General features: G+C 45.5%; 1 protein-coding gene across 1 annotated transcript in view; it reads left to right on the forward strand.

Moving 5' to 3' along the window:
* AGPAT4 (1-acylglycerol-3-phosphate O-acyltransferase 4) overlaps nucleotides 1–21,730 on the forward strand; it is a 133,966-nt gene that overhangs the window by 75,547 nt on the left and 36,689 nt on the right. The gene's annotated exons all lie outside the window — the stretch shown is intronic.

Below are 21,730 nucleotides of genomic sequence, written 5' to 3' on the forward strand. Positions count from 1 at the left end.
CTCTTGCACTGGTTAGAGAATGAAGAGAGCCAGTGTATCTAAGATGCTGAGATCAGGACCTGGCCCTAGGTGGGGCACAGTAATTCACCTACCCCTCTCTTTTGAAGTCAGCCTCAGCATCACCCAGAAGTTGTTGCAAATGCGGAATCTCAGGCCCCTCCCTCCAGATCTAGGAATCTGCATTGTAACAAGTCACAATGATGCAAGTTCACATTCAAGTTTGAGAGGCCCTGCTGCAGAAGACAGAGGCTCTGTAGGGCAGGAGAGTTCCTGGTACATTGCAGGTAGAGCTCATGTTGGGGAAATTTGGATGACAGCCTTGAAAACCAGAAGTGACTAATTAAAGAAACAGAAAGCCATTTCTCCAGGTTTTTGCAAATGACTTTCTTCTACGTTCTATTTTTAACCTGAAGTGCTCTTTGAATAAAAATAAGACTGGAAAAAAAGGTAAATTGGTTCCTGTAATTTCCTTTTCTTCTGGTACTTTAACCTCTCTCTGGGGATTGTAGAGCTCATTAATCCAGTCCCAAGGAAAATTGTCATTTTTCATTAATGGCTTCTTAACCTTCACCTTATCTGATTAGGTGCAGAATTAAGTCTCTCTTGAACAGCCTCCAATCCCCACTCCCCTGCCAGCTCATTCTCCCTTGAAAGGACCTGGAGGGTCAATACTGCAGAGGAATCTGAGCTGATCAATGGGACAAGATTTCCTTTGCAACACCACGTGGTTCATGATGACTTCCTCGGCTAAGCTGTTATCTCGGTGGCAGAATAGAAAGCAAAACGATGCATTTGCAGGAAGCTGCTGTTTTCCCTGTTGCTCTGATGGAAAGGACGACAGGCTGGCCCAGCTTCGCAGTGACCCCAGGCTGAAATATGTTGTTTTTGCTCCAGTCGAAACCCAAAGTGTGATTGGGATCCGAACGAGGCAATAGAAGGTCTCTGTGTTTATGAGTTTGGATGCATCAGAAATTGTGGCCAAATAGAATAACCCTCTCAGAGACAAGAGCCATCCTGCGAGGGCAGTGTAACAACACATGGACCGTATGGCTCCAGGAACAGATGAAGCTTCATTTGAATTCCAGTATGTCCCTTGTTTGTCCCTGATTCTTTACGAAGAGCAGACGAGGGACCTGCGATGTCCCTAGTCAACATAATAAATGTGATTATTGAAGAAAAGATGAGGCACCGATAACTCTCTCCAGAGTAATCCTGAGCAATCACAAAATGAGATACGCAGCCCCGTGGTTATGCCCAAGCACACACAGTTTTCCCCTTGTCCTTGCCGGCTCTGGTTAGATTCTGGGTGGAAACAGAAGGAGCCAGAGAGAGTGCAGGTCTTCTCACAGATAATTAGAATTGTCCTGTGGTTATCTGGAGATAAAATGGCATATTATTTGAGATAGAACTCTCTGAATTCAGACAGCGCACTCCATCATTTTCTGGCCTGTGCATCCCTTCCTGTAGTATCTGGCACGTAGGCCTTAATGTGAAATATTAGTTAACACGTATTGAATGCTTTCCACGTGAGTCATAAATAGGTAAATGTTCACTCATTAGCATTATTCTGGTGTGATTTTCTCTTAGAAGTGATGTACAATTTTACGTTTTTCTCATAGGGACCTGGCTGAAGGATGAACACAGAATTTCTTGTTTTTCCTTTTGCTGTCTGTCCTCATTTCTTCCTTCCCCTCTCTGTCCAGATTCATCGCAATGCAAGGTTAGGCCCTTAGAAGCCATCTTTAGTGCCCTTCCTTTCCCCCTCTACTTCCCCTGGCTGCCCTGGCAGTGTTAAGGGAGTCTGTGCCTCTGGGAGCCTTTTAGGGAACAAGCCGGCGTTTTGGGGGCAGGAGGCAGAATCTTTACACAGCGTTGATATCAAACTGCATTAGTCTATTCTCACACTGCTATAAAGAACTACCTGAGACTGGGTAACTTATGAAGAAAAGGGGTTTAATCCACTCACAGTTCCACAGTCAGTACAGGAGGCATGGCTGGGGAGGCCTCAGGAAACGCAATCATGGCGGGAGAAGGGGAAACAGACACATCTTTATGTGGCTGGAGGAGAGAGGGAAGCGGGCGGTGCTGCACACTTAAATAACCAGATCTCATAATACCTCACTCACTGTCACGAGAACAGCAAGACAGAAATCCACCCCGTGGTCCAGTCACCTCCCATCAGCCCCCTCCCCCAACATTGGGGATTACAGTTCCACGTGAGGTTTGTGTGGGGACACAGCCAAACCATGTCACATGCCCAGGGCTGTAACCCCAGGCAGCTTGGCCTGCCACTGTCATCAACAAGGGGCCGGTGTGGGCAGCAGAATCAGTCGTTCCCTTAAGAAACAATGCGTGTGTGAGAGAGAGTGAGTGAGTGTGTGTGTGTGTGTGTGTGTGTATGACCACATCTACCATATGCCTTCCCAGCAACACCTAGTATTTGACTAGATAACTGAGTCTGTACTCTGGCCAGTAGACTCATAAAACTGACCATCACACCAGCCATGTGATTTGAGCTCTTGATGTTGGCCACATTAGCCTGAGCTTTTGAACACTGAAAGAATTATAGGAGGGGTGGGCTTGACAGGAAGACGTGTTGAGGAGATGAATGAATGCCTGCTGAAGACGTTGGCAGTCCTGTAGAAGAGCTTTTTTGTATGTTTCTGCAAGTCCGATACACAGTGTTGCAATGTGCTATTTATGCAGAAAAGACTGAGGCCAGTGAATAGGTTTTTTTGGGGCAATTCCTCTATAATTACCAAACTAGAATCCTTTTAAAACCTGCATTATTAAGCATTTCTGTTATATCCAGATGTTCTTTAGAATTAATGTAGATAATCTGTCCCAAAGGCTTACTGCATCATGAATTTCAACAAGGAAATCTTAGGGCTTCAGAAATGGAATCAATATTAGCAATAATTCTGGCACATATTTGAGGAGTTTCTGGAGTTTAAAAAATGTAGAATCTTGGATAATATAAACAAGATATGTACCCCTTCACAAGCTATGTACTTTTGTCTTGAAACAACACGTAAGCTCCAGGTCAGTTTCCCTGTTAACATTCATGCACTCTGTCAGCATAAAGGAAAAAACAGTCAGACTGCATACAATGTTCCCAGCACTCTCGCGAGTTCTTTCTACGTGTGAGCTTATTTAAACCTAATAACAACCATGACAGATAAAGAAACTGAGGCACAGCAGGTTAAATAGCATGTGCAAAGTCTCACAAGTAGTAGGTGGTGGGGCCAGGATGCAACCCAGCCTGAGCAATTGTGTGTCTGAATTCCACCCCAAAGGTAGTGTTTGCCACCTGGTTTATTTTTCCCACGGTCAAGGCCATAGCCAGGTTTCTCAGCCTCAGCTGTGCTGACACTTGGGACTGTATCTTTCTTTGTCGTGGGGCTGTTCTGTGCATTGTAGAATGTTTAACAGCATCTCTGGTTCCTACCCTTAATTAGTAGCATCCCCCTCCCAATCTATGACGATGAAAAATGTCTCCAGACATCACCAAATGTCTCAGACAAGGGAGATTGTGAAATCACTCTCAACTGAAGACCACTTGCCAAAGCATGAAAAATTACTTGAAGGTTATATTTAGGTACAAACAAGAAGTATAATATAGGAGTTTTTGTTCTATTTAGGAAAGAATGTAAATATCTGTCGTATATCCACTTTTAATATTGGGTGAAGAAACAAAACTCTTCAATAAGCATATAGTTAGTACACTAAAAATGTGTTCTTTTTTATGGAACAGTGACAGGAAATATTTTAATATAAAACAAAAGAATGGGAAGAATGAAATATGAGAGACTGAAGAAGAGTTGGGGAAAATAAATAGAAAATGCATTGTGTCAAAAAGAAAGTATTAAAATAGAACCAACACGTTGCTATCCGGAATTGTCTGGGTAAACCCTATGGGTAGCTTTTCAGTGCTGTTAACAGTGAGTCCAGGACCACATTTCAATCAGTGAACAGTGCGTATTTATTGATGATGACATTTCCTCTAGAGTTGAGGTCAGTAACTTTATTTCCAGAACTCCGGCAGGCACTTAACCCTCCTGGGTGCCCTCTGTGGGTGACCGCCCTGGTTCTGGGCCATCCGTCTCCTTCCCAGGCTCTCCTTCCAGCCTCCCACCTGTCCAGTCCTTCCAGGAGCTCGTGCCAGACAATGGCTCTAGGTTAGGAGCAGCAGGGAATGGAAAGATGTCTGGCAAGGGGGCAGCCCCAGGAATAAGGTGTACATCTGTCGGTACGTTCCTACAGGGCTGAAGTAGGAGGAGAGAGAGCCTGTTGGCTGCATTGGGAGCATTTGGGAGTCGGAAGAGGGAGCTATCCCTGTAGAAGATTTCCCAGAGGAGGGGCCGACTAGGTTTAGATCGTGAAAATATTTACCACGACCACATGGAATAGCATTTTAAGAAACAAACATAAGCGGGTATACTTACTCCATCAAGAATCACTTAGAGCAGCATTTCCCAAACTTTTGTGGAACGCTAATTCTTAATGTCCCTGGCAGTGCAAGGTCAGGGCTTACGTGCCCTGGCCCCTCCATTAGCACATTCAATGTTCTGAGAAGTCCAAATGGGAAAGCACTAGTTTATCTCTTTTTTTTCCAAATGACCCATCCCCTAAAACACTTGTTAGCGTCGGCAAATGAAAGTGTTTCTGGATGTGTTCCATGGAATGAGTTAGGGAAAATGGTTGGTGTCATTTTCCTGCAAAGCACTCACCTCTTGTGTACTTCTGTTACTGCCTCCTCCATGGGACAAAGAGTTCTAAGAGGACAGAGACTTTGCCTCTTGTTCACAGCTGACTTCTCCGGTGCCTGGAGTCGTTCCGGGCACCCAGTAAGTGCCCAAGTGTTTGCTCAGTGAGCAGGTCCTGATGTGACTTTCTTGACCATCCAGGTGACCAATTGATCACTCATTCTTCTAGTTTTTCCTCCCCCCTTTTTTTTTTTTTTTTTTGAGACAGAGTCTCGCTCTGTCACCAGGCGCCAGGCTGGAGTGCTGTGGCACGATCTCTGCTCACTGCAACCTCCACCTCCCAGGTCAAGTGATTTTCCTGCCTCAGCCTCCCAAGTAGCTGGGATTTCAGGCACAAATCACCACACCTGGCTTATTTTTTCTATTATATCCATGTTGGCCAGGCTGGTCTCGAATGCCTGACCTCAAGTGATCTGGCTGCCTCGGCCTCCCAAAGTTCTGGGATTACAGGCATGAGTCACTGCACCCGGCCCTCTCCTTGCTTCTTAACACATTAGACTGAACTGTGACTTGTAACTCTAGTCTTTCCCCTAACTCCGTTGCTGCAGGCCTGTTTCAGACCCTGGGTAGGACCACAGCCCTACTCCTCACTGACGTAATCATCCCCAACCCCGGCACTAGGTGTTATTTGATGTGACTTCTCTGTTGGGTTTGCTGTGATTGTCTCCTTTTTTTTTTTTTTTTTTCAAACATTCTCGTAGTTTCCAGCACACCCTTTCTCCTGATTTCCTTCCAGCCCCCAAGTCTCTCCAGTTCCTGGCTTTTTCTTAACATTGCTGTTATTTGGTAAAGCATCAGCACTCAGTGTCTGATGTCTTAACTGACTAGGTCCCATTTCTTTTCTCCTAGAAAGACAGTGCTCTAAGATGAAGATCTACATCGTTCTAGAAAGTGGTCAGGGTTCTCTTTCTGGCTTGGGATGTGGTATCATTAAGGCTCATTAGTTTATACAAGTCCTAAAGTCCTGGCACCTTCAAAGGCTCTGGAATATCCAGCACAGGAATCACAGAGCCTCGTGGGTGTGAGCTGCCTCTGCACCAGGTGGGGACAGCCTGAACAGTGTCAGGAAGCTTTGGGAAAAGATAGGATCAGAGCGAACCTTGAGAACGTTCACATTCAAGACTTGCCCTAATGCCAACGCTAGACGGCCTGCCTGCCTGCTGGCCTGACACGTGCCCCAGAGAGCAGCGTAGGAGCCAAGCCTGTGTGAGGAGTCCTGAGGGTGTGGCGTGACGTGCCTCCCTAAGTGTCTCCAGGTTCTCCGCATGTGCAGTTTTGGATCTGAGAGACAGAGGTTGGCCGTCTTAGAGTTCTGTCCTCTTCGGAATAGTCAAAGGTGACCGAGGCGTGGCACAGCCTGATGCAAGGTCTCTTTCTCCTTCCGCGGCTTTGACCGCGTGATGAAGTTCTGCAGCGTTTGCTTTTACTGCAGGCATCGTGGACATGCTGAATGAATGTTAAATGAAGCGTGCTCTAGGAACCACTTTGGGCTTTTAAAGATGGCTGGCTCCTGTACAATGTTCTGATTCTGATGATCATGAAGTTGCTGTATTTGTAGGTGGCTTTAAAGCTTGGAATGATGGGAGCATTCTTGGGGGACATGCCACATAATGAATGTTCGTTTAAAAGGTGTTGATAATCCAGTTTGTATTCCTGCCCCGTGGTTGTTCCGCAGTGCTTGTCTTCTCTGAATAATTGCCTTTTTTCTCTTATTTTGGGAAGACTGCCACTGGAAAGGGAAAACTGGACTCTCACACTGAAAATAGCAGCCAGTTTCTTGTCTTGAATTACCTTTCAACTTGGTTTTCGATTAAATGAGAAATTTGCTTCAAATTCTGAATTATGTTTCTGGTGCGGTTAAATTGTATGATATTCTTTTAGAGAAAAGAAGAATATATTCAATTTTGTACTTAATGTTGAGATCCCCAGGAAGGCCTCAATAAGTAGTGTCCTTCACAGTTATATTTCTAAACCATTTGAGAAATTAGGCAAGGATGTGGAAGATGATGGCCAAAACAGCTCCTGGGGCAAGTGAGGTGCAGGAAGGCAGCTGTTTACCTAAGGAAGGATCCCTCCTAGGGAAAACTAGAGGTAAGGAAGTTGTTCCTCTTTAAAGGCTAAGTGTATCCGATCGTCCGTGGAAACCATTTTATTCATTAATTTCTCAAGTGTTTGTGTAGCTCCTGCAATATGTCAGGCCCCAAGTCTGATGATAACTTAAATATGAACAAAATAAGTTTCCTCCATCAAGAAACAGCTTTATGAAGGACACATGCAAGCACATGCAAACACACACACAGACGTACACATGTACATGCATATACACACATGCACACACACACACGTGTACATACGTACATACACACATATGCATACACATACATGCAAACAGACGTACACATGCATGCATATACGCACATGCACACATACACACATGCGTACACATACATGCACACCTACATATGCACATAGACACACATGCATACACATGCAAACACACACACATGCATACATGCATACGCACACATACACATGCATACACACGTACATGCACATACACATACACACATACCCATATATGCATACACACGTGCACACATACACGCATGTGTACACACGTACATGCACACATGCACATAGACACGCACATGCATACACACATACATGCACACAGATGTACACACATACATGCATATACACACATGCACACATACATGCGTACACATACACATGTGCACACACAGACATATGCACAGACACACACATATGCATACACACATATACACACGTGCAAACAGATGTACACACATACATGCATATACACACATACACACATGCGTACACACACGTACATGTACACACACATACACATAGACACATACACATAAATGCATACACACATAAACACACACACTCTGCAAAGGAATGGGGTCCAGGTATGGCTGACAGAGGAGACAGGAGCAGCTCATAAAGCGTTATAACATTGCCAAGAAGCTTTATCTTTTAGATTAGTGCCGTGCATTCAAGTTACAATGAGAACTACACATATAATTTTAAATTTTCTGGTAGCCACATTAAGAGATAGGTGAAAATAATTTTAATAATATATATGATTAACATAATCTATTCAAAATATTATTTCAGAATGTATCCATTATAAAAATGAGATATTTGACATTCTCTTTTTTGATGGAAATCTTCAAAACCCACTGTGTATTTTACGCCTACAGCATACCTTAGTGTGGACTGGCCAAATTTCACATGTTCAGCAGCCTCGTGGCTGGTGCTGTGGACTGGACAGCACAGCTGTAGGCAGTGACTGCAGGTAACCTTCTTTTACATACAGGAAAATTGTGGCTTAGAAAAGGAAACTACCTTCAGCAAAACTGACTTCCATTTTCAACAATATGGCAGCTTAGGTTATTTTATCCAATCCTTCTTCTAAAAATATTGGATAAAATATATTTTCAAATCTTCTTAAAAGTGTCAAAGAGCTGTCAGGATAGTAAGGGTGTACCAGGCAAAATCCAAGGGAAGGTAGTGCGGACAGTCAGGGCCCCGCGGCGCTGCTGAGGATATACACGAGGGCAAGTTTGTCAGCAGTCCAGCAGTGTCAACACAGATGTCCAAGCCCAGAGCCTGCCCTGGAGTCTAACAGGGATTCTTCCTCCGTAAAACTGGAACTGTGAAAGGCTGTAATGTCAATGTAAAGATGAATCAGAAGGAAGGCTGATCACTCCACAGGCCTAGTGACAACAAGGAAGTTTGTATTGGTCTGAGTGAGTTGAGCTGAAGACAATGAAAAGCTCTGAAAAGTGGTGATCCCAGAGCAGCCTGCTTGCAGATTTCCAGTGCGTGTTCAAATCACCTGGATGCTCTGGAAATTTCCAGCCATTACATTAGCTTCACATAGTCTTGGACTGTCAGAAACAAAAAACTGTAAAAATTAACCTGGGAGGTTTCCAAATGAATCAAAAGAACTTAGAGAAATAAGAAATTACTAGTTGAAAAGCTTTCTCTATGGGTTTAATGTCAGCTTAAACATAGCTGGAATGAGTATTAGTGAACTAGAAGACATATCGGAAGGAAATATCCAGTATTCAGCAGAGATACAGACATGAAAAATATTTTTAACAAACATGAAAAAGAGATTAAATATGTCCTTTCAGAAGATGGGGATGGGGGAAAGAGACAATATTTGAAGACCCTATGGCTCAGAATTTTCTAGACCTGACAAATAATACTAATCCAAAGGTTCAAGAAGCCCAGTGAAACCCATGGTAAATAAAAGAAAAAAACAGTCACACATAGATGCATCATAGTGAACTTGTGGAACACCAAAATATAAAAGACATTAAATGTCACCAGAAGAGAAAAGACAGCCAGTCTTCCAAAGAGTGAGACCCTAAAGTCTAACTTCTTCCCAGCGGCAGCAGAAGTCAGAGATGTTGGAATCATATCTTTAATGTGTGCTGAAAGAAAAAGAAGTTCTAGTCTAGAACTCTACACCCAGCAAAAGGGTCTAAGAATAATGGCAAAATAAACACATTGTCAGATAAACAATAATTGTGTTTGTCACCATCATATCCTCACTAAGGAAAATGCTAAAGATAAATTTTCAGGAAAGGAAAAGGATCTCAGATAGATGACCTGAGATACAAGAATGAAAGGAGGGAACAAAGGGTGTTATGTGGATAAATGTGAATGAGCACTGTATAAACAATCTTAAAGTCTTATGGAGTTAAATTAGAAGGACAATATTAAAATAAGACACTAGAAAGGATAAATTGAGGTATTTTAAGAATGTGTAACTTCCAGCTGGGTGTGGCGGCTCACACCTGTAATCCCAGCACTTTGGGAGGCTGAAGTGGGAAGATCACCTGAGGTCAGGAGTTTGAGACCAATGTGGCCAATATAAGGAAACACCATTTCTACTAAAAATACAGAAATTAACTGGGTGTGGTGGCAGGCACCTGTAATCCCAGCTACTCAGGAGGCTGAGGCAGGAGAATTGCTTGAACCCGGGAGGTGGAGGTTGCACCACTGCACTCCAGCCTCAAAAAAAAAAAAAAAGAACGTGTAACTTATAAACTAGTAGAGGGAGAAAATGATTATTGCAAAAGAAGGTGAGAAGGAAGAGAGAAGAAAGGCACAAAATAGGACAGTCCTTATAAATCCAATAACAGCTACACCTCCCTGCACACTGCCCAGCTCTGGTCCTAACCAGGGGAGAGGAAGGTGAATTGAGAATTGAAAGTACCATTGAAAGAAAAAGTTAAATTACTTGTTCATGATCGTCACCTAGAAAATACTATAGTCAAGAAATCAAACCAGCCTTGGCTTGTTGAGGCGACAGTGGCCTCCTTGCAGTTTAGTTTTGTCCATACTGTGTGTAACTCTCTTCTGCACCTACGTCCTTACAGAACGGATTGGTGCAGAGACAGTCTCCCAACTCATGTAATCAGTCAGACAAAAATCCTTTTTTTTTTTTTTTGATATTTTAAATGTCCACAAAAGTCAAATAGCTGCAATTTCATCTTGTGCTTTTAATCTAATTAATCAATGTCTTCAGGACTATGACAGGTGGAAAAAATATGTGTCCATCTTTAGTCCTGTCTGGCTCTAGTTTCACCCGCTTCTAGAGTTGCTGGAAGCGCACAATCTCCCTCCTCATATCCCAGATGCTTGGTTCCCCTTGATATGCTAATTTTAGGGGCCTGGTGGGACAGGTGGGTTGGCCCCTTTGGCCTGAACCAGCCTTCAGAGTGACGTCTCTCTGACTGAATTTATACGGCAATGGTATAATTTTTTCTGGTTTCATTCAGTTCCTAAGTACCACATTTAAACTCTTTTACATTCTTCTTATTCCTAATTAGCAGCACAGCTCAGTGGGTTAGAGTGTGGGATGTGACGTGAGACAGGCCTGGGCTGAGTCTGGGTGTGTTATCTGTCGCCTTTGTGATCCTGGGTATTTATGTTAACTCCTTTACATTTTGGTGTTCTCATGTGTCAAGTATACCCTAACTGCTTTGTTACATAGATAATGTTTGTAAAACATTTGTCACTAAGTGTGGCCCATGATAAGCACTCAATGAATGTTACTGTGCTTGGAATCAAATGATTAGCCTTCTCCATGTTATGTTCTTGAAGAGTTAAAAAACCAGTGCAGGGGTGCTGGGGAGATTCCAGCCAAGATCAGCATGGATATAACCAGTCTCTCTTTATGGGAAATCCAGACTGGAAAAAACTCTTTTCCTCTGGACATATGGATATATTTATTGGGAACAAAGAACGAAGTCTGACTATGGTTATAACCTTAGATTACGGTCTATGGAATAAATACATCTAATTACAATCCAAGAACCAAAATTAATCACTTTTTAGTGATTAATTTATTTCTGCTTGTCTTTATTCTGGAGATAGGTATTTTTAGATCATATATAAATCATCCTTTTTCCTTCAGACCTATCTTGGCATATTGCTTGTCCTTCTTTCCCATTGGCATGATTAGAGAGTGAGACTAATATTCAGAAGTTAAGGTGGACTGAGAATCCTTCTACTCCTTTGATCAATATCTTGAGGTCTAAAGATCATTTTTTTTTCCTGGTTTCTTCTGGGTAAAGCTTCCCATGAGCTCTCTACTGATTGCTCACAGATAGCTAAAACCACTTGGGAGGTAGAGGGGGAATCAGAAACATAAAATAGTGTTTTATGTATTTTCTTTAGCATGTTTTTAATGGGAGAAATATAAAAGGATCAAATCACCCTGCCCTTTAAAAAAATTAATGGGCTATTTTTTTTCCTTTTTCTTTTTTATTTATTTATTTTTTATTGCATTTTAGGTTTTGGGGTACATGTGAAGAACATGCAAGATTGTTGTATAGGTACACACGTGGCAGTGTGATTTACTGCCTTTTTCCCCTTCACCTATATCTGGCATTTCTCCCCATGCTATCTCTCCCTAACTCCCCACCCCACTAATGGGCTATTTTTTAAGAGCACTTTTAGGTTTACAGAAAATTTGAGAAGAAAGTACAGAGAGTTTCCATATACTTTCCTACACTCAGTCAGCGTCTGTCTGTCTGTCTCTCTCTCTTCATGCTTTTCCCTAGCACCAACATTTCCATTAGTCTGGTACATTTGTTACAAGTGTTGAACCAATACTGATACTGAAACGTTGTTTTGACCAATGCATAATGTCATGTGCCCATGATAAGAATGTCCTGCAGCAGAGCATCACTGCCCTAAAAATCCCCGGTGTTCCTCATTCATCCCTCCCTTCCCCTGACCCTGGCACTTCCCACATACATAACTGCATTTCAGATACAGCTCATCTAAATGAGAACAGCTTGCTAAGGTCACCTTGTTTTGTTTTAATTCCTGTATTTCATAGACTCTAGTCATTGATCGTAAGGTGCATGGTCATTATGCATCTCTAAGAAAGGAAAAGAAATGCTGCAGTGAAACTAAGGGATGCCATCAGTAGTGAGACACCCTGATTTCAGCATGTTAAAATGTGAACCAACGGAGCATTTCAGAACTGATAAGACGGAACAGAGCCTGGGCCTGCACAAAACTCAGTGCTTTATTGAAAATGAAAACAAATACTCAAAGGACTGTGTTTCAGGTTGGCATTTGGCCCTTGTTTGGTTGGAAGAGGGGGGGTTAGGAGGGCGGTGGGTGAGGAAGGGGCGGGTGGAGACAGTGAGGTGGAAGAGGGGGCCAGGTGGTGAGGGGGCCGGAGACTGATGGAGGAACCCATGGATGCGTGGGGCAATCCCTGCTGGCCTCAGCCGGCCTGGACCTGCTGTGTACAGGTGCACAGCACAGGCAGAAGTCCACACCCTCTCAGTAACCTTGGGCAAGTGGCTGAGACTTTCAGAGCCTCCGCTTCTTCATCTGTGTGGAGGAGAATAGTCCTGACAGGCAACTAAGGGTCTAAGTGAGTGAGTTCTGCATGTGACGAGCCTCGCTCACTGCCTGACTACAGCGTGTGTGGAATACCTGTGGGTTCTCTCTCTCCCCTGGTTCCTCCATGCCTTCCTCCTCTTCCCTGCTCCTTCATCCTGTCCGTGTCCCTTCCCTGGACCCCACCCAGCACCTGAGCTGTGACCTCACCTTCCAGGGCACCCCACTGGTCTTGGCACACTCATTAGACTTCACAAGAGCCAGATGGGGAGAAGGTAGGACTGTCCACAGTTGGAAAAGCCTCCTAATTCCCGGCCTTGGTCTTCCCAGGGCTGCCAGGCAATCCGGGTTTAGCAACACCGTTGCGTGCCCACTCGCCAGCTTCTTAGCTTGATCAGACAAAGCACACCTGGTAGATAAAACTCTGGTACAATGATTTCTCAGGAATGTTTTAAAGATGGGGATATAGAAGAGGCATAGATTTATTAGTTAAAAATTATTAAGACTCTAAGAAACACGTATTCTGCACGTGCACGAGGCCAGCAAAGCAAGAGGACCGAGCCCTCAGCATCAGGCACAGCCAGCACAGGAATTCTCTCTGGAATCAGCATGACCTTGGGAAGCCATCTCTCTTCCATTTGCCATTGGTGAAATGGGATAGCGAGGCCGATCTCGCCAGGTGGCTCTCAGGATTCTAGGGAATGGCGTTTACGGAAGCCCCGTTCGACGCCGCCGGCTGCTCAACCCCAATGCCCGGTTTGTTTCCTCCTGGAGCCACGGCTGAGCATTTTACCGTGGTGACTGCTGGGTTGATAAAGACTCGGACTGACAGATTTCACAAATAAAAATTCAGCACACCCAGCTAGATTTAAATTTCATATAAACATGATTTTTTAGTATGTGTCCCAGACATTGCGTGTCTCCTAACGTAGTATGTCTTCTGTTTAGTATGGCCTGGGACATACTTATGCTAAAAAGTAATGTGTAATTTATCTGAAATTCAGATGTAACTGGGAACCTTGTATCTTATCTAGTCGTCTTAATAGGGACGGAATATCACGTTGTTGGAAACGCTAGAAAGTTTCACTTGAAACAACTGATGCAAGGAGAGGATCTTAGAATTATCTGGTGATGTCATTTATCATAAGTCTGATAGAAAAATACATAGTTCATATGTAATCCTCAATAGTTAAAAGCTGCTCTACTGAAAAAGTTGATTTTCTACTAGAGAAGAGACAAAATTAAATACCCGGAGGCCTCCTAGGCTGAGATATGGAAACAATGTCTCATGTGAAGAAAATGTATTTAAAAAAAAAATGCCAGGATAGTGTCCCTTCTACACTTCTGCCTAGAAAAATTATTTTGGTAATTGTGTATAATTTAACATCTTAATTTTTTATCCGTTTCAAAATTAGAATATACATGTATAGTGTTTTATTACATATATTTGTGCATATTAAAACTACATTTTAACATATATGTATTTCTCTGCTCTGCGGGTAATGAATTTGGATTATGAAAATAAGCCAAATTATATTTCAATAAGGGAAAGGTGAGAGAAGACATTAATTAGATGAAAATTTAGAGCAGGTATTTATCTTATGTAGATTTTACAATTTGCTTTAAATATTCCTAAGTAGGTTAGTAATTTTATAATGGTGCTTTTAAAATAAAAAAAAGTTGGGCTGCGCTTGATGGTTCACGCCTGTAATCCCAGCACTTTGGGAGGCTGAGGTGGGCAGATCACTTGAGGTCAGAAGTTCGAGACCAGCTTGGCCAACATGGTGAAACCCTGTCTCTACTAAAAATACAAAAAAAAATAGTTGGGCATGGTGGTGGGCACCTGTAAGGCCAGTTACTTGGGAGGCTGAGGCAGGAGAATTACTTGAACATGGGAGGTGGAGGTTGCAGTGAGCCCTTCCAGAGTCTGATCCCCAGTTTTGTAGGCTAAGAAGTGTGATTCATTGTCATGTTAGTCAGGCTCTGATTCACTCATCCTAAGCGTGAGCGTTCCATGTTAGCCACTGCCACTGCACTCCATCCAGCGTGGGCGACAGAGCGATACCCTGTCTCAAAAAAAATTTTTTTAATGGGCTTTAGGACCGTACAATCCTTAACTGATTTTTGCTGGTGAATTTTCCCATAGCTACACGGCTCCTGCTGTCACCCACACTGTTGGATTCCAGTGTTTATTGAGACCCATGGTTGGGCACACCCTGCCTTGCATGCTGTGGGCAGCAGCAACAGAGTGAACGAGGCAGGACCCTCCTGCTGAGGACACGCTCTGTGGTGGAAGCTACGGAACGAGACAGACGGGCCTTGGCTAGAATGTGAGAAAGAAAGCGTGGAAGGCGGACAGAGGCCCTGGGAAGAAGATGACTAGCAACGTCATAGCCACTCACAGTTCTTTTGCAAACATTAGTCTTCTGTTCTCTGATGTTCATGGCAGTTCTGTGAGTGATATCATATCATTCCCTCTTTACAGATAAAACTGAAAGCCAGCAAGGTTAAGTAATATGCCGATGTTGTTACTAAATCATGGGATGGGAATTCAAAATCAGGCCTGACTTCAGGGTCTGAGACTGTGTTCCTCATGGGGCATTTAGGAGAGTTGAAAAGAGAGAAATTACTCCTAAAGGAGCTGAGGTGGCGACGGGTGGTCTTATTTAAACTGAGACTTGGAAAACAGAAAAGGCTGGACATCCTGTAGAAAGGAAGGGTCTTTCCGGCCAAGAGAACAGCTTGAGCAAAAGCCCAGAGCTTGCGGTAGGTCCAAAGAATTCTAGGTAGTTCCAGGAACAGTGTTGCAGTTGCTCCGGGCTTTAGCTTAGGAAGTGTGGTGGGGAGAAGTCGAGGAAGGAGAGGGTGGCCTGGAGTTGGGGCTTGCTGAGGAGCCTGCAGTCATCTGGTTGATGGTACAGAGCCAGCAGAGGCATCTAACAGGAGGAGGTGGCGGTGAGGCACCAGACTGGAGTGCGGAGCGGGTGTGTTTGGAGGCAGAGAAACCAGGTGGAAGGTCATCAAGGGGCAAGGAGGGCAGGGAGGACATGGCAGGGAGGATGGGCGGTGGTGGACGTGGAAGGTGTGGGCAGACGGAACCAGTGGTGGCAGTGAGCAGTGGACTGCAGGGGCCATCGGTGGTGCGCACAAGAACGTGAGTTGCTCTAAGTTGAAATTCTTGGAAACATATGCAGCTGCAAATAGAGGATCCCTGGGAGACAGCTGGGAGGTGGCGGAGTTTCCCATGGACTGCTTGTACCTCGTTCCAGAGTCTGATCCCCAGCTTTGTAGGCTAAGAAATGGGATTTGTTGTCATGTTAGGCTCTAATTCACTCATTTTAAGCATGAGTGTTTCAGGTTAGCTATCAGGAGACCGAGGCACGGGGGACGGAGCTGCCCACAGTCAGTCAGTGTTCCGAGAAGCGGGGTGTTGTGAGCGTGAAGCCGCAGTTCTGCCTCTTTCAGGCCTCCTTGTGATGCCAGGGGAGGGACACGACCCTCCAACACTGCTGCAGGAGGAATGATGCCACTTTCAGGTGCCAGAAACTTAGTAGCTTCACTTTTGCATTTTGGATGTTTCTGAGGATGAGGGCTTTAATTTTTAACCTAACCCTGAGGGTCCACGCTCAGTGGCCTGACTACCCTGTGGCCCAGAGCGGCAATGGGACTTTCCTTGGTAATGGAGTAAGGAGAAAAGGGAAGATTTCGAAAATTTCTCACCACTCCATGCAGCAAGAAAAGAAAGGGCAGAAAAGGGACTATTACTCTTCGGGAACTTTAGACCTTTTAATCGCTTCAAATATACTGGCATTGAAATGCGAAGTATTTTCAAATTGCATTTTAATCTTCATCTCCTTCAGAAATTAAAAAAAAATACAGGCATGGCCTTGATCTATATTTTAGGGGTGAGCTTTTTTTTTGCGATTTTCGTCTTTGTCTGTCTCCCTGCTGCTCCTAGAGAAGAGGCAGCTGTGCCCGAGCCAGGACCGAGAGGTTTTGGGTGATGCCTCCACCATGATGAGTCATTGCTTCCTGGACTTATTTTCTGTGGAAGAAGCAACTTGTTTCTTGAACTTTTTATTATGAAAACTGTAAAATCTATGTAAGAGTAGAGAGAGCAGCATGAGGATTCTCCAACGTCAGAGAATCTGGATTTCACTTTAAATATTTCATCCTACTGGCAGGTGTCAAGTTGATGGATGAAAATTTAAAAATTCAAATTCCGGACATTGTATGTCATGAAATATCACCCCAAATTATAATGAGTTGTGTTTTATAAAAAATCAAGACATCTTGGCCGGGTGTGGGAACTCAGGCCTGTAATTCCAGCACTTTGGGAAGTCTGTAGTCTCAGCTACCTGGGAGGCTGATGCAGGAAGAGTCACCTGAGCCTTGGAGGTCAAGGCTGCAGTGAGCTGGGACTGCACCACCACACTCCAGCCTGGGTTACGGAGTGAGACCCTGGTCTTGGAAAAAAAACAAAAAAAGAATAAGGGCATCTTAAGAACATAATCACAGTGGCATTATCACAAGAATATAAATTAATGGTATTTTTAATATAATGTAATACCACTTATATTCATGTTTCTCTAATTGTTTCCAAACTGTCTGTCTGTCTGTCTCTCTCTTTTTAACATTTGGAGTATTTAAATAGGGATTTAAGTAGGGCCCATACATTGCATTTAGTTTTTATGTCTTTGAAGTTTCTCTTTAGAACAGATCCCCCCACCCCTGCCCAACCTCTTTTTTTATTAATTTGTGAAAAGCCCAGCACTGCCCAGTAGAACCTCCTGTGTTCTGGGGTGTGGGTGCTCACCACGAGGGCGTTTAACCCACTCCTCCCTCTCCCCCTACCTGGGAACTAGAAGTTACATGTGGGTGCTTGATACTTTTGAGTTTGACGGTTTTCCCAGGAACACTACACACATCGCTGGGATATGGTGTTTAGAGAGCAAAATCTGAGTGCTGATGGTGTTTATGGATACTGAGCTCTCATTGCTCCGAGGCCTGATGTAGTCAGATTTCTAGTCTTGCCAAGTGCCCAGATGGGTGGAAACCTGGCAGGTAAACTGTCCCTGATGACTGGGCATGGGCTGTGAGACGTGCCACTGGGTGATGGAGAGGAACAGAGGTGGACCACAGAGCCTGGGAGGAAGCAGGGACAGAGAGGCCAGAGGAGGACGAATGGGAATGGGGAGTCCAGGGCAGGGTCAGGGGAGGCCAGGGCTGCACAGGATGTCACCAGCACCCACCACCAAGCCGAAGATGACTTACGTGTTCAAACTCAAATGCCAGATTCCTCCATCACCTGCCCCTCTGTCTCCCTCCACACACCTGCCTCTCCCCCAATGCTCCCCAACCCAGTTAACAGCCAGTCCTTCTTCAGCTGTTCGGGGCAAAAACCTTAGCCTCACTCTTGAATCTTCCTCTGTCTCTTACACCATGTCGAACCCAACAGCAAGTTCCGCTGGCTCTGCCTCCAGCATATATCCTCCTAAATATGATCATTTCTCACCATTCCCAACACGCAGAGTCCACCCCCTCCCCGACCCGGCTGACTGCTGTAGCCTGCTCCAGCTCCTGGCTTCCACCCATATATCCTGCTGCACTTCTTTCTCCACACAGCAGCCAAAGTCACGCACTGAAATGTGTCCCCAGTTCCAGGCACTGGATGTACACCAGTGGGCAAAACCAATCCCTTTGTAGCAGAGGTTCTAGTAGACTGTATTTCAGGTGGATCAAGTCATATATCACGCTAAACTTCCAGTGACTTCCTGTCTCACCAAGAATAAAAGCCAGACCCCTTTCAGGGACCTCTTGGCACTGTCTCCTCTCCTTCCTCCTTGACCACTCAGCTGCACCCTCCTAGGCCTTCTTGCTGTCCTTGAACGTAGAAGCCCACCTGCTTCCCCACATCCCCAGAGAGCCACGTGGCTGGCTCCCCTTTCCCTTAGGTCTCTCCTCACATACGGGTCATCTGAGAGGCCTTCTGGGCCCCCCAAAAGGATCAGCGCCCCTGTCCCCCAGTGGCATTCCCCAGCTGTCGCATCTGTCCCTCTCATTGTCTCACAGCACATTCTTTTTTTTTTTTTGAGATGGAGTCTTGCCTGTCGCCCAGGCTGCAGTGCAGTGGTGTGATCTCAACCCACTGCATTCCAGCCTGAGTTCAAGCGATTCTCCTGCCTCAGCTTCCTGAGTAGCTGGGATTGCAGGCATGTGCCACCATGCCCAGCTAATTTTTGCATTTTTAGTAGAGACAAGTTTTTACCATGTTGGCCAGGCTGATCTCAAATTCCTGGCCTCAAGTATTCCGCCTGCCTGGGACTCTCAAAGTGCTGGGGTTACAGGTGTGAGACTGTGCCCAGCCTCTCAGGGCACTTTCTGTAGTTATGTGGCTGGCTGTTTATTGCTTGGCCACTAGTATTGTTTTGCTCCCTGCCACATCCAAGCTCCTGGGCAGTGCTGGGTGTCAGTGGGCTCCACATCAGCACCTGGTGATGGATGAGTAAGGAAAAGGACTGGTCCAGGCCTGGGTCATCAGACACACATAGTGTTGTGGCTTCATGATCTTGGGCTGCTCTATGGGAAGGGAGTTTAAAGTCTCAACGTTGGGGCACTGGAGTGACAGTGGGGGTGCGGGTGTGGGGCGGGGGGAGCTCTGGGCCCTTCCTCACCCTCTCCTCCCATTGAGGTGCATTGAGGGTGGGAAGTGCTGGGCCTCTTGTTACCTCACTCAAGCCAGCGGCCTGCCTTGGCGCTTCCTCTTCTGAAAGCCCCACCTGCAAGTGGTGACGCCACGGGGCGGAAGGCTGTGTCCACTCCTGAAGCTGTCCACTCTGCATCCCTGCGCTGTCATCTCCAAATGTCAGGGCTCTCTCCAAAGAGCAGTGCCCAGTGTCCCTCTCCTGGGTTTCAGAGGCTGTGTCATGGGCAGGGAGCAGCAGTGCCCACCTCTCAGGCCTTATTGTACCAGCCTCTGGCTGCCCGCACTGTGCGAAGGCTCCAGGAGCCAGGCTGCGCTGAGCTGGACGTAGTGCCTGCGGTAGCAGCCCTTTACCCCTGACCTCCAGAGAGCACTCCAGGCCGAGTTCGTTCCTTCACAACATGCCAAGGGCACATGCGGCATGGACATGGGCACCCTGAGGAGCTGGGGTGAGGGCCGGGCTGTTCCGAGCACTGGTGTTGTCAAGAATCCGCTTTGCCCTGCTGCCTGTTGAGAGCAGACCGACCTGGGTGAAAGATGTGCTGCGGAGCCCCTCCCGTGTTTTCATTATTTTTCCTCTAAGGAGCCTTTTCAGACACTTTTTTCCTCTAATCACCTCCCATGACGCTTTAATACTGCAGAGGGACTGTGTGTCGTTCGTGTGCTGTGGACATATCTGTGCTTTACACATAAAAGAGTAAGATTTTTGTCCGTCCCACGCCCCCTCCAAGAACCAGTTTTTGTCCCCCTGAGGCAAGATCGCCTCCTAATGTAATCCTGATGGCTTTCAGGAGCTTTGGCCTTCTCGGACCCTGGGCTTCTAGCCTGAGCGCTATCCAATGCTGTGGACACGTGTGTGGGAAGAGCAGCTGCTTGGGAGATTCCAGGATGGGACAGGTACAGCTGGGCTCGCAGTTTGATGTCACAGACAGAAAGTGCTGAAATCTGGTTGTGGCAAAAATGCATATATCAGGGAATTAACTAGAGTTGCTAAAAATAAAATACCAAGGTGAGGGGCCACGGTGGCGCACACCTGTAGTCCCAGCACTTTGGGAGGCCAAGGTGGGCAGATCACCTGAGGTCAGGAATTCGAGACCAGCCTGGCCAACATGGAGAAATCCTGTCTCTACTAAACATACAAAAATAAGCTGGGCATGGTGGTGGATGCCTATAATCCCAGCTACTCAGGAGGCTGAGGCAGGAGGATCACTTGAACCTGGGAGGCTGAGGTTGCATTGAGCCGAGATCACGCCACTGCACTCCAGCCTGGGTAACAGAGTGAGACTGTCTCAAAAAAATAAGTAATAAAAATAAAATGCCAGCGAGTGCCCACAGGAGCCAAGCTCACTTAGTGTTGTGCAGTTAGGAATGCCCCTCCCTGCTTAGAAGAGGAGGCAGAGCGGGGACAAAGGAGGAAGTGTAAGTGTGGTGCAGCTTGGAGCTAGCTGCTTAGTGCACATAGGGACTGCTTGGCACCGCAACAGAGCCTGCAGGCCATGGGAGCAGCAGGCAGCCCGTCCCCCTCAGGAATCCCAGACTGTGTTGAGCACCAGGACACAAGGGACACACTGGGCTGTGGACACTGGCCCCTTCACGGCGCTGCTGGGGCCCGCTCCACACCTGCAGCTCTTGGGCTAGAGCTGGGCAGCACCTTTCTGTTTATTCTGTGCTAATCATTTCACTTTGTGTTTTTATTAATTTTTATGCTGGCACAGAGAGGGTCTTGTGGGCACCCTGTAACATGACGACAGACCTCCAGGTCAGGGTGGTGTGTGAAGGCACAGTCCTGTCTCTTCCAGGCCTCCCTGTGATGCCAGGGGAGGGACCCGGCCCTCCAGCACTGCTGCAGGGAGGAACGATACCACATTTGGAAACTTTGTAGCTTTGGTTTTGCATTTTAGATGCTTCTGAGGATGAGCGCTTTAATTTTTAACTTAAATTATTATCAAAGATAAAAGTTTATTATAAATATATAATTCTATGTATCTATTGTTTTCAGGACAATTGTAGCAGGAGTGGTGGCGGGAAACAGAGCCCTCGAACACCGAATGGGGAAGGAAGGAGTTTATTATTATTACTATTATTACAGCCAGAGCTGAGCGATGGTTCCAAATTACCCAGCTCGCCTAACAAAGGAAGGTTCTGGCTTTATATAGGCTTATACTTTAGATATTACACGTTGAAGAATCTTAGGTTTACAGCCTTAGAAATTAGATATGAAGATTTACAGCTTTAGGACTAACATGTGAAAAGGCTTTGGGTTTACAGTTTTAGGAATCACATATGAAAGGGTTTCGGGTTTACAGCTTTAGGATTCACCTGTGAAAAGGTTTCTGGGTTTGATCTTGTTTTG

Source organism: Aotus nancymaae, unplaced genomic scaffold, assembly GCF_030222135.1.
Source record: "Aotus nancymaae isolate 86718 unplaced genomic scaffold, 86718_ANA_hifiasm-v0.15.2.pri h1tg000040l, whole genome shotgun sequence".
Taxonomy (NCBI): domain Eukaryota; kingdom Metazoa; phylum Chordata; class Mammalia; order Primates; family Aotidae; genus Aotus; species Aotus nancymaae.